Raw genomic sequence first — 13,562 nt, forward strand, 5'->3', positions numbered from 1 at the left:
ATTTCATACACGGCCTTATTTGGCCTCTCTGATATCCCTAATTTGTCGACCGAGTTTGATATAGTGCTGCAAATATTTGCCTGGGCACACATTAGCACTGTTTTCCCAGTATGTAATGATAAACAAACTGAACTGAATGTAATAAATGTGAAACAGCGCATGCAATTATATACTTGACATAACTGGTTGTGCACACTGAAAGCATGCTTTGTGGATCTGGGCTTGATTTTTGACACATCGTTATTCCCCTTTCCTGACCACCTAGGGTTATTTTATTCCAAAATGAACTGTTTATGAGATGTTGAGGGTACTGTAGCAATGATGCCATATTTCTGTGGGAGGAAAATGTACATTTCCGCATAAAATGTGATTGATTCAGTGAGCAGAGGATCACATTGATGAGAAAATATATATATATATATATATGAATAAATGCCCATCTAAGAGGATTATTAGTTGTATTATATTATAGTGTTTTGTGTGTTGACTCAAAAAAACCATTTCTACTTATTTTTTCCACTCTTTTTTTTTTTTTTTTTTCCCCTGAAAGAAATAGGACACACCATTAGACAAATGGTCAGTTTGTCACTAAGTCAAACGTGCTGTTCATATTGTGTACAAAATTTTGTTACATCACATAACCAGGACAACCAAGATATTTTGAATTGTAGAACTTCAACCATCTAGTCTCAGATGGTGCATGATCATGATCCTCAGTTGTTTGTAAAGCTTTTCTTGTGATCGCAGGGGAGGAAGGCCAAAACGCAGTCATGATTGATGATGTAGGTGTGCGGCGCACCGGACACCCCCGGAGCAGCTACAGATCAGTCTTCCTGTAAGACAAATCTGACACTCGCCAAACCCACCTGCTACCAGCCCCACACCAACCAACCATCAAACCCTGAGCTCCTCACAGCCAAATACACCCAGCATCGCCACTATAAATCATCCTAAACAAAGCGTGTTTAATCTCTGACACGCAGGCCTGACATGCAAATTTATTACCTGTTGTTAGGGAAAACTGCGATTGGCTGACAGTCAGGCCAGTATTTACCTTTGAAGAAACCACTAGGATGCTGTAGAGACAAAGTCTGCAACAAAGAAATCTGACGACAGCTGAATTGGGAGGAGACAAAGCCCTGTTTTTCTCAAAACCTTTTTTTTTCACCGTGGATGACATGCTTGTGCGACTTTGCTGACTTGCCAAAAAAGACTTAGGGATTTTTCCTAAGCACATTTGTAAAACATGAATAGTGAATGATCTCTTGTGAATTGTAGTCGGGGTAGCGGCACCAAACGTTTGCTGCAAGTCAATATGCTTACCCACAATTGCAGTTTTTAACTTTCATTTTCTATGTAAAAATACCTCCCTAAAGTCACTGCAGTAATTGCATGCATGACATAACATGAAACATCGACACTGCAAACTTCCTGCAAAATAATAGCCCACAGGGATGAAAAAGTGAAGATTGAGCGACAGAGAAGAAAAAAACATTGGATGTTCCTTGAAGTGGGTGCACTGACATTTCTTACACAATGTTTTGTGGTTGTTTTTTTTTTTTTGGTATTGTATATGTATAACGGGGGTTAACTTGCTTTTACACTTCAGTGACAATGTAGACACTTAAAATACGACTTTCCAACATAACTCATTTAGTTTAGGGCTTTTTTTCTGTCTCACCTTGATGTGCTAGCATTGATGTGGTAGTTGGGTAACTGCTAAAGTTGGCCACTAAGTAGATAACTGTTTACTTGCTAACTTGTTTTTATATACTTACCAGTGTTGTGCAAGTTCATGAACTACCTCAAAGTTCAGTTTACACAGTATAAATATGAATACTTCACGTTCATAGTTCACCATTTCAATTGTGAACTAGTTCAGAAGTTCAGTTCATTTCAATTTTTTGGCGGTGAAAAGTAAGAATGAAAGACTGACATTATTTTTAAAAGAAAACTATGACATCCATCACCACAAAACTGTTTACATTTATGTACTGTCCTAGTGGAATTGTAGAATATATGGAATATAAAGTGTTTTTTTACTGATTGGATCAGAACGGAAGTCAGTGGCATTGCACAACACTAATGACCATGACAAAAAAAGGCATCATTTGGAGTGTGGAACACTCTTAATGTATTGTGATTGTACTCTGCTTTGTTGCCAAACAGTCTGACAAAGTACATTACAGTGTATTAACTTGATGTGGAAAATGAACTAAATATCATGGAGATGAGCTTAAAAGGAAGAAATTAGGCCCTCCCACATCTTTCTTCTGGGCATATTCCCCTAATCGTGCTTGTCCTCTTGTTGTTTTTAATGCTGTAAATAATGGAGATTAACAGTGGTGGCGTATGCTGCCTGTTGTCACATATTCGGATGGCCCCTGATGCAATCATTTTGTCAGATATATAGAGAAATTCGGCAATAGCAGCATTTGATTACCGGAAAAGGAATCCTTAAGTTTTGTTTCAGGCATTTAGAGCTTGGGATCTTGTTCCTGTCAGTTAGACGTATGTAAAAATGCTATGAGCAACTCATGACAATGTGAATTATTTCACTCATTCCAGGTGATTAATTAAATACTCGTTGGAATTAGGGATAAAATGAATAATGGTAAGAGCAGTTTCATTCCTGACCTTGTTCAATTTTTAATGAGCTCAGTACAATGGAGACTACATTTTTATAAATGGAGCTACAGCCTCGTGTGAATACTGCAGATAATTAAAGAGGGTGTCTTATTATCTAGATCTTTGTACATCTGCTGGAAAATAAGACCTTGTCTAGTAAACGAGAAAGGATGGGTGTGTTTGGACTACTCGAGCTTGGCAAGTTGATAAGCATTAGAACAGTGTGATGACCACGGATGAATATATTAAGGAACACGAGAGGCTTGTGTATCTGGAGAGATCATCAGTTCATCGGGAGAAGCTATGCAAAACCTACTGTATCAAAGTTGTTGCAAGTCAAACCAGTCTGTTATATATATATACCTGAATTTTAAATAATCATACAAAGACATTTTGGACAAACTAAGAGAAATAGAAAGAAAATTCCATTCCAAAATTTTGTAGAAGGTCTATCAAGTAGGATGGAAGCTGTTTATAGCTGCACCAGTTCCATATTTCTTCTGTGTCCCAATACCTCTGTCTGCTGTTGCCAGTATAGATGACTTAATAGAGTGCACTACTTGGCTATAAACGGCAGAGGCGCTATTGACTATTAAGTCTGAAGTAGTTTGTGCTCTAAGAACAATATGAAGCGAAGTTAAGGGCTACATCTATGCAGACAAAGCACAGGTTGTCCCAAACCTGAGAAAATATGACTGTACAAACATACTTTTATGCTTTATGACCTATTATGCTTTTGTTCACTTTTCTGACTCATAAATGTAGATAGAATGTTGTATTCTCATGTTAAATGATGCCAAAGTTTCAGATAATGAGGTTTGCACATTTGAAAGGGAGCCCAGTTTGAAAAGGCGTGGTAAAACCGTGCCTTTGTGATGTCAGAGTGGCAGACTTCCTTCATATGGTTCATAGTTAGCAAGCACTTGTGGTGTTCGAACAATCACAGCGGAGTGGGCATGCCCGGAGGCGTGCCGTGGGTGGAATAAATTAAAACTGACCGCAAAATTAAAACGTTTTCTGTGTGGGTTATTTTGTGTAGCTGCTCTATAGGAGACCACAACTCCAAAAGTTGCTAATTATAGTAACATTTTTTCACAGGCAATTCATGCTCTGTTAGAGGTTTGCAGCATTTCTTGAAATAGCCAAATATAGAGCTGTGATTTTCTTTTGCAATGACTTTCTGTCAACACACACACTTGGGTTGTTTTGTTTGCATTTACCGACTAAACTTACATTTCGATGTGATAAGGTGTGCAAGTTCATTTTGTTGCCTTTTATGTTGCTACCACTTGGCTTTGCAAGCATTGTTTTCCCTCTTAATTTCTATTACTGCATGTTACCTTGCATTGCTTCTCGCTAGGCGCTGCTGTTTTGCTGTGTGTATGCTAGCGGTACCTAACCCTGATGACCCTGCAAGGCGTCATCAGTGGTGGCTAACTAGCATAGGAAAGTGATATCTTTCCACAGTGTGGAGCTGCTCCTCTAAATTACCAAGTTTCGCCTCCAAGGAGGCAAAGATCCTCTCTAAGTTGGCACTGTTAATCTAAAAGGGTAGATCCGGTGTATCCACCTCTACCTTCAACACAACAAGGTACAAGGTAAGTCCTGTGTGTTAAACTTTACAGCCTCGTTGGGTTGCAGGTTAACCTTACACACAGGTGTAACTTCATCACACCCCATTCCATGTTAGTGCTACTTAAAAAGGATAGTGACTGGGGAAAATGGCGGCAGTGTGAAAATGGGCTAGAGTTTACAGTATATTGACTTATTCATATTTCTGGAACAGGAACTAATACAATTTGTGAAATGGCCATCCCTTGGTGTCAGAGTATTGATTGTCATTCCTTCAAATTAGCAGTTGTGTGTTATTCAGAGCTCTCAGGCCTTTGTTAATTTCCATTATCATGGGGAACGACAGGAGAGGCATAGACAGTGAGGCAGAGAAGATTTTTAATTCGATCAGCTTTCTTGGAATGCTTCATGAAATAACAGTGAATCAGTAAGACCCTTCGAAGTAATTACCAGTAAATTTAGCTTAACTTGTAACAACATGCACAAGTATTTGATTAAAGCCAATTAGTGGTTAATTGCAGGCATACTATATGTAATGGAAGGTAAACACAGCACTGACAATGAGCAAGGTTGCCACAGGGGCCCGGAGGGCTTTCTCAGAAAGACCAAGATAATTAAGTGTTACCTAAAAGCATGCTTTTTCAGAAGAAACTTTGTGACGCATTGATTTTTTTTTTTTTTCATTTACAAAGCAAAAGAAGTCTACTTTTTTCCTTGCACTTGTACAGCAGACCACACTTGGCTTACAAAGCCTAATAAAGCTCTCCGCATGAGACATGTGTTTTGGGGCTCTTTTTTTAATTGGAGGGAAAGTGTCTGGGTCTATTTGTGGTGTGGCGCAATGTTGAAAATGCCAGCTGTCACACATCAAGGCACTGCTGGAATGAAGCGTCATTTGGCAAGCTCCATGCAAATTGTTGCATTGCAATTACTAAGCCATATTGTACATACAGTTTTGACTACTCTGTAAATATAAGTTATGTCAAGAATTAGCATTTCTCTAGTTACATTAATGAACACTTTAATGAAATTTGTAATTCAAAACAGACAACCACAGATTACTATTTTTTTAATCCACCGTGAGTACAAGAGGTACTGCTGGAATCATGATTGACAGTTGTGACTGGTCCACAGAACCACATGCCATCGCATACCCGGAAAGTCTACATCTAGGAGGGGTTCAAGCAATGGCTCTGTGCAGACACATACAAGAGGAACAGGGTGAGAGTTTGGGCCTCTTTGGGCTTGCAGGGTTCAGCGTTCAAAGCCAGCTGGTCTGGCTTTGAACTAAATCGATGGGACGAGGGAAACGAACAGGAAGAAGTTTAATAGATGCAAGGGAATAAAAGACAGTCAAGTGGAGACTGGAACAGCAGGTTCTGTGAAGGAATTTGTGTGGCAACAAGCAAGATCACAGGTGTCAGAAAAACTTGAAACGACTCCATAACACAGGATTGGATGCCAAGCAAGGGTAAAGTTTATCAATGTTTGAGAAGATTTATTGTGTGATCATTCAGATGTACCTGTTTACTAAAAAGCGGTTATTCTATGTTCCATTGCCCATTTTTCATTGCATGATACCAACTTGGCTTGGCACGGTTGTGCTCACAGTTGTGCTTTGTCATTGGCAAAGCAATTCAGGCTTTCAACTGTTAATCATAACAAAATACAAAACTTTGTTGCAGTGGATCTGCTTTGGTTTCTCCACTTTGATGCAGTGGCACCTTTCCTTGTTGCCCTTAATCTCCTCTTGAATAAAATTGGTGTCCTTACAGTAGAGACGTCTATACAGACCTATACTGTTGTGGAGTAAGAAATAAATAAACTTGCCACTTCCACACGGAAGGAGAGAAGTGTTTATCAATGTAATATCGGACAGGGAACAATGTTTGAACCACAATGTAACAAGGGAGGACTGTATATTGGCCAGATAGCAAAGGCTGTGTCAGCTATGTGGATAATGCAGTGCTTCTCAAATAGTGGGGCGGGATCCCTGGGGGGATGCGGGGAACTGTCATGGGGGTGTGAGAGCCTTTCATTTTAATGCAGATCTACCCACAAATTTTATAGTACTCAACATGCAATTGGACTCTTGAGTAAGCCTATGCTCTCCATTTTGTTGCATTTTCCTGGTTTCGGTTCCACGTTTAGTCTGTAGAGTACAGATATAAATGAATAGATATGATCACGTTCTCTTGAATTTGAAATCGATCAACCGACTTGTGAACTTCAGTGCGTCAAGTTTCACCGTTTAGAAAGAATGCCACTCTGGTTGGTACCTCAATGGAAAGGTTGCAATACGTGTTAAGGTATAGATCAGTACCATTCACTTTCATGGGGAAAAAAAAAACGTGTACAATGGAAAAGTGGACTAAACTGCAGAGTGGAAATGGGTTTATCACTCTGACTTAGTTCTGGATATTTACAAGGAATTAAAATGTAGAATGCAATAATGCTTTAAGATACAATAAGAATGCTGCTCGCTTTTGGTAAGCCTTGGTGCAGTTTGTACAGAAATATGATTTAGATTTATAAGTTGATAAGACACAAGTGAAACACATGGCAAACCGAGTGTAGTTTTTGGAACCTTTTAATTGACATATGGAATGTAATACTGTGTATGTACTGCTCATTTAATACCTGACACATGGAATTTCTTGCTTGCCATAATATTGTCCTTGCGCAGCCTGAGTTTGCACAGCAAAGCAAAAAAGGATGAAGAAAAACTGCAGGAAGAGCCAGTCTGCCTCACCCAGTTCTGGCCATAAAGCACACTCTCATTTAACCTGGACGGGTGCATGGCCATAAGCCAAGAGCAGAACAATGCGCTTACGGACAGTTAGTCCAAAATGGTTCTACACTGCTCATTTTCACCGTGACTCTTCTCCAATGTTATATGATACTGACCCACTGCTGCCCCTAAGTCCATATGTGAAACAGGCCTTTTAAGACCTAATTTATGGCCATTTCTATACCGCATACAAACTTCATCTCTGGATTTTTGGATGTGATCCCTGTGAAGTCTATAAAGCCAAAGGAAGACTTGATATGGTCCTTATGGACAAGATAACAATGTAAAGGGATTTTGTTTGCATATTTATCCTGACAGTACATTCCCAAATTTAAAGGGGAACTGCACTTTTTATTTATTTTGACCATCATTCACAATCAATTCATAAATTCAATTAACGTTCACAAATTCAATTAAATTCACAAACTGAACACATATTTATTTCCCTTTTCTGTGCATTGTAATGCCAGAAAACTAGTTAATATGAATTGGCTAACAAAGCACGTCATTGGGACACATGTATTTCAACGATGAAGCACTCAAAAAGCATTTATTGTGTGATATACATGCTGTGATTATGCAAGAACAAGTACGTTTGATATCATGTAATACTTACAGTATCTTGCTGTATTTTAATGATTTAAAACATTACTGATACTTTCCTCTCGCATTGATTTCACATCGATTTAGGGTGGCTGTGTTCTCCAGTCCTCAGGTAAAACCACTGATGAGCATCTTGTTGAGTCTTTGTAGCGAAATTCAGAGCTCCGTATCCTGTGAGTGATGCTGACACAAACGTCTAGCGAGGTGTCATGTTAGTCTGCTAGATACTTACAGTTTTTCGTGTTAGCTGCCACAATAACAATATCGCTATTGAAATTATTTGATAAATTATTCTGTAAATGGAACACTGTTGCTGTTTTTTTGTGAGGGCTTAGCATCAAAATAGATATTTCCTACGACGTCCATTGTTAGCAAAGTCATTTTCCCGTGCTATAATGCACAGAAAAGGGAAAGGAATGAATGAATGATGGCCAAAATAAAAAAGAAAGTACAGTTCCCCTTTAATGATGGTCTCTATACTGCTTCTTGCTAAAATACCCCTATGACGTATGGGACTGAATCCTGTGTCAGTCATGTATAAAATTACATGCCTTTCCCTCTAGGTAGATATAACTTCAGTGTCTGATGTTTTGGAACAAATTTGGAGCAACAAGATAATGACAATATAAAAATAATTGATGTACGATGTACTATCAATGCATATCAAAAGGTGAATGTTTATTATTGTAGATTTTATCATTGTAGCATTTCTTATGACATGGTCAACAGTCTATAGTAAATAACAATATGCAATTTTCCATTAATTTTGTTTGATGTGATGATGTGCCCTTAAAGTGAAATCATACACACAATCGTCCCTGCGCTGAAAGACATGTTAAAGTGCATCTTCGTTGTACTAGATGCACAGATGCACTCCACACCATGTAATGTCTGAGGTGTGTGCTCATATCTAAGCTTGATCACAGCTGTTTCATGTAACACACCTGCTCCCCCCCAAAAGCCAGGAAGGTACAAACATGCTGTCATGGCAAGTAGGCAGGCCGGCGCCACACCTCCTCCTCCTCCTCAAATCGTGCCTCATACAAACGCGTCACATGTTCCTGTCTGAGAGAAACACATCCCGCCCTCCCGTTCTGATTGGCTGCTATGCAGACGCTGCGTGCTGTGACTGGTTGACACTCAAACTGTTTGCTGTTGTCTTAGAGATGTGACGTCAATGGAAGGGAAGTAGTCATTTGGGAAAGTAAAAGCAAAAGTCAGGCTTGAGGTTGGAGTATTTTATATATATTATTTTCACTTTTTCTGCAAAGTTTAGCATTGCTTTCATTTTGTTTATTCTAAAGAGAACCGCTCCTGCATCACCACCACATTTTAATCAATGTTAGGAGATGCTCAATGTTAAATGTGTGCCAACCTTCTGACATAAACACTTTCATTATTGTTATTATAATTATTCATTTCTGTTGTGTGTGTGTGTGAGAGAGAGAGGGAGAGAGCGAGAGAGAGCGGGGGCGGTGACGTCACATGAGTGGGAGGAGTCTTGCTGTCAAGAGGGAGACTGGCTTTTTCTGAGTTTGTCAGCTTCCCCCCCTCCCACCTAAAATAGCAACCCGCGTGTAAATGTGAAGTGAAATTACGTTTATCCAGCGGAGAGCACTAATATAGAGTGTCCACGCGCAGCAGTAACAGACTGGCCCGGGACTAAAGGTGAGTGAGCGCAAATAGAAACGTTGTTGTTGAGGCAGCCGGAGCGACATGGGAGTAACGTCAGAAAAGCGCCAGAGGGAGGCGTACAGTGGATTTGTCAGATTGGGAGGCATTAAAAAAGTACACCGGGGCTCCGATCTTTCTCGGGGTCTCCACTTTTTCGCATCGACGCAGATTGTGTAACAAATTTGCTGTGTAACAATATATAGTGTTTATAGTCAAGGATGCAACTAAACGCACGGGTAATTGTGGGGAAACTTTTACGCATTTGATCCAAAAGCTATTTTTTACGGGAGAGAGAGACACTCACCTTTTACTGTTTAATATGTGAAAGCTGCTGGGATTTGACGATGTTTTCACATTGTTGCTCTTACTCTACTAATTGACAACTGAGTGGTGATTAATCATCATTAACTTAGTTTAAGATCAGAATTAAGCACAAGTTGACATCTCAGTTGGTGGCTTGTCTGTCACTGGGACTTGCTTTTTTGTTCACCACTTTACGTAACGTTTAAATTAAAAACAAAACAAAACAAAACACTACATTAATTTATGTATAGTCTTTCATTCAACATTCTTTGGTTCTTACAAAACAAACCACAAGCTAAAGAAAAAGCAATTGTCAAACAAGTGTAAAGGGCATTAACTGCATTAGAAGCATAGTTAACTCAACAAGAAGTGTCCTTAAATGTTATATACAGTGAAGAAAATAAGTATTTGAACACCCTGCTATTTTGCTATTTCTCCCACTTAGAAATCATGGAGGGGTCTGAAATTTTCATCGTAGGTGCATGTCCACTGTGAGAGAGATAAACTAAAAAGAAAAATCCAGAAATCACAATGCATGATTTTTTAACAATTTATTTGTGTGATACAGCTGCAAATAAGTATTTGAACACCTGTGTATCATCTAGAATTCTGACCCTGAAAGACCTGTTAGTCTGCCCATTAGAAGTCCACCTGCACTCCATGTATCATCCTGAATCAGATGCACCTGTTTGAGGTTGTTAGCTGCATAAAGACACCTGTCCACCCCATACAATCAGTAAGACTTTAACTTGTAACATGGCGAAGACCAAAGAGCTGTCCAAAGACACCAGAGACAAAATTGTACACCTCCACAAGGCTGGAAAGGGCTACGGAGCAATTACCAAGCAGCTTGGTGAAAAAAGGTCCACTGTTGGAGCTATCATTAGAAAATGGAAGAAGCTAAACATGACGGTCAATCTCAATCGGAGTGGAGCCCCATGCAAGATATCACCTCGTGGGGTCTCAATGATTCTAAGAAAGGTGAGGAATCAGCCCAGAACTACACGACAGGACTTGGTCAATGACCTGAAAAGAGCTGGGACCACCGTTTCCAAGGTTACTGTAGGTAATACACTAAGACGTCATGATGTGAAATCATGCATGGCACGAAAGGTTCCCCTGCTTAAACCAGCACATGTCAAGGCCCGTCTTAAGTTTGCATATGACCATTTGGATGATACAGAGGAGTCATGGGAGAAAGTTTTATGGTCAGATGAGACCAAAATAGAACTTTTTGGTCATAATTCCAATAAGCGTGTTTGGAGGAAGAAGAATGAAGAGTACAATCCGAAGAACACCATCCCTACTGTGAAGCATGGGGGTGGTAGCATCATGCTTTGGGGGTGTTTTTCTGCACATGGGACAGGACGAGTGCACTGCATTAAAGAGAGGATGACTGGGGCCGTGTATTGTGAGATTTTGGGGAACAACCTCCTTCCCTCTGTCAGAGCATTGAAGATGGGTCGTGGCTGGGTCTTCCAACACGACAACGACCCGAAGCACACAGCCAGGAAAACCAAGGAGTGGCTCCGTAAGAAGCTTATCAAGGTTCTAGCATGGCCCAGCCAGTCTCCAGACCTGAACCCAATCGAAAATCTTTGGAGGGAGCTCAAACTCCGTGTTTCTCAGCGACAGCCCAGAAACCTGACTGATCTAGAGAAGATCTGTGTGGAGGAGTGGGCCAAGATCCCTCCTGCAGTGTGTGCAAACCTGGTGAAAAACTACAGGAAACGTTTGACCTCTGTAATAGCAAACAAAGGCTACTGTACCAAATATTAACATTCATTTTCTCAGGTGTTCAAATACTTATTAGCAGCTGTATCACACAAATAAATTGTTAAAAAATCATGCATTGTGATTTCTGGATTTTTCTTTTTAGTTTATCTCTCTCACAGTGGACATGCACCTACGATGAAAATTTCAGACCCCTCCATGATTTCTAAGTGGGAGAAATAGCAAAATAGCAGGGTGTTCAAATACTTATTTTCTTCACTGTATTCTCTTCTTACACCTTAAGACTGGTCCACTCTTTTGGAATAAAATGCCACAAGCCAAAGAAAAAAGCCAGCTGTCAAACAAGTGTAAAAAGAAGCTAACCATGGCAGCATCTGCTTTTTCTTTACAGGCAAGTTGACACAACAGTTGGTGGTTTGTCCTTGTAGAGTAAATGCCACCAAAAGCCAAAGAAAAAAAACTGTCAATGTTGACTGCTTCAGACCTAATACTAAATGTTAACTTTCTTTTAACATGGGTAGTCTCCATGGCAGCACCTGTTTTTTTTTTTCCTATTTCATACACGTGTTGTTGCCACAGTTTGTGGTTAGGTTCCCCTGCAGTGTTCTAGTTGTTCTTGTTGTTGTTTAGTCATGCTACATGGGAGGAGCAGCCAACTGTAAGTACATAGTTTTCAGTAAAACGCAGTCTTGGGCTTATTACTAATTTCCTTAAAGTCAGCAAATTTAATGGCTATTACTTGGATTTAAAGCTGTGGTCTCAGGAAGTAATGCTAGTTTTCAGTATGACTATAACTATCAGAATCAATACAATTTTAAGGTGAATAAATGAGCATTTAATTGGCTGTCATTCTGTCTGGTGAATTTGGTGTCGCCATCATTACAGGCAATTTTTCAGTGAACATTTTAACATGGCAAATACAGATAAAAATAAGTTAACCACTGTTGGTAACATTCATTCATTTTCTACTGCTTATCCTCACGAGGGTCACGGGGGTGCTGGAGCCTATCCCAGCTGTCTTCGGGCGAGAGGTGGGGTACACCCTGGACTGGTCACCAGCCAATCACAGGGCACATATAAACAACCATTCACACTCATATTCATACCTATGGACAATTTGGAGTCACCAATTAACCTAGCATGTTTTTGGAATGTGGGGGGAAACCGGAGTACCCGGAGAAAACCCACACATGCACAGAGAGAACAAAGTGTAATATCAGTGCAATTTGTATATTCATCTAATATTCACACATTCAATATCTCTTCACACTCGTCGTTGAGGCTGCTCCTCATTTCTGAAGTAAAAAAAAAAAGTTGAAGCGACTGAAAACTGTAAAAAAAAAAAAAAAGTTGGCCCTCAAAGATGTATTCGCAAAGGATGTGATATTTGCTGGTTGTGATAGCAAAGCAGTGAAGCAACTTTCCAATCTGCAGTCATTAGCTTGTGCGCTCCTGGCAGTAATGTTGTACATGATCCTCATCACGTGCCCATTCTTCTTTGCAATAAGTCTCAAGCTCCATCAGGTTGGATAGGAGACGTCTGTGCACAGCCATTTTCAGATCTCTCCAGAGATGTTCGATCGGATTCAAGTCTGGACTCTGGCTGGGCCACTCCAGGATTCACGGAGTGGTTCTGAAGCCAATCTTTTGAGATCTTGGCTGTGTGCTAATGTCTACTGTCTATATGGTCAAGGTACATGACCAGTCTACTGAGGTCAAGAGCGCTCTGGAGCAGGTTTTCATCCAGGATATCTCTATATATTGCTGCATTCATTTTTCCTTCTATCCTGACTAGTCTGCCAGTTCCTGCTGCTGAAAAACATCCCCACAGCATGATGCTGCCACCACCATGCTTCACTGTAGGGATGGTATTGGCCTGGTGATGAGCAGTGCCTGGTTTCCTCCAAACATGGCACCTGGCATTCACACCAAAGAGTTCAATCTTTGTCTCATCAGACCAGAGAATTTTGTTTCTCATGGTCAGAGTCATTCAGGTGCTTTTTGGCAAATTCCAGACGGGCTGCCATGTTCCTTTTACTAAGGAGTGGCTTTCGTCTGGCCACTCTACCATACAGGCCTGATTGGTGGATTGCTGCAGAGATGGTTGTCCTTCTGGAAGGCTCTCCTCTCTCCACAGAGGAACGCTGGAGCTCTGACAGAGTGACCATCGGGGCCTTGGTCACCTCCCTGACTAAGGCCCTTCTTCCCCGATCGCTCAGTTTAGAAGGCCGGCCAGCTCTAGGAAGAGTCCTGGTGG

The 13,562-nt window shown here is 40.4% G+C and overlaps 1 protein-coding gene across 10 annotated transcripts in view; it reads left to right on the forward strand.

Moving 5' to 3' along the window:
- Positions 1–5,291: 5,291 nt before the first annotated feature.
- mef2aa (myocyte enhancer factor 2aa) overlaps positions 5,292–13,562 on the forward strand; it is a 69,702-nt gene continuing 61,431 nt past the window's right edge. For 9 of the 10 annotated variants that reach the window (XM_078789874.1, XM_058074712.2, XM_058074718.2 and 6 more), the window contains exon 1: positions 9,089–9,262. The gene's annotated coding sequence lies outside the window, so the exon portion shown is untranslated. Of the gene's footprint in view, positions 5,672–9,088; positions 9,263–13,562 lie in introns of those variants that run through there. The other variant, XM_058074713.2, reaches the window with a different exon arrangement.

Source organism: Doryrhamphus excisus, linkage group LG1 (genome assembly GCF_037039965.1).
Source record: "Doryrhamphus excisus strain RoL-2023G ecotype Guam linkage group LG1, RoL_Dexc_Guam_v1.1, whole genome shotgun sequence".
NCBI classification, from domain to species: Eukaryota; Metazoa; Chordata; class Actinopteri; order Syngnathiformes; family Syngnathidae; genus Doryrhamphus; species Doryrhamphus excisus.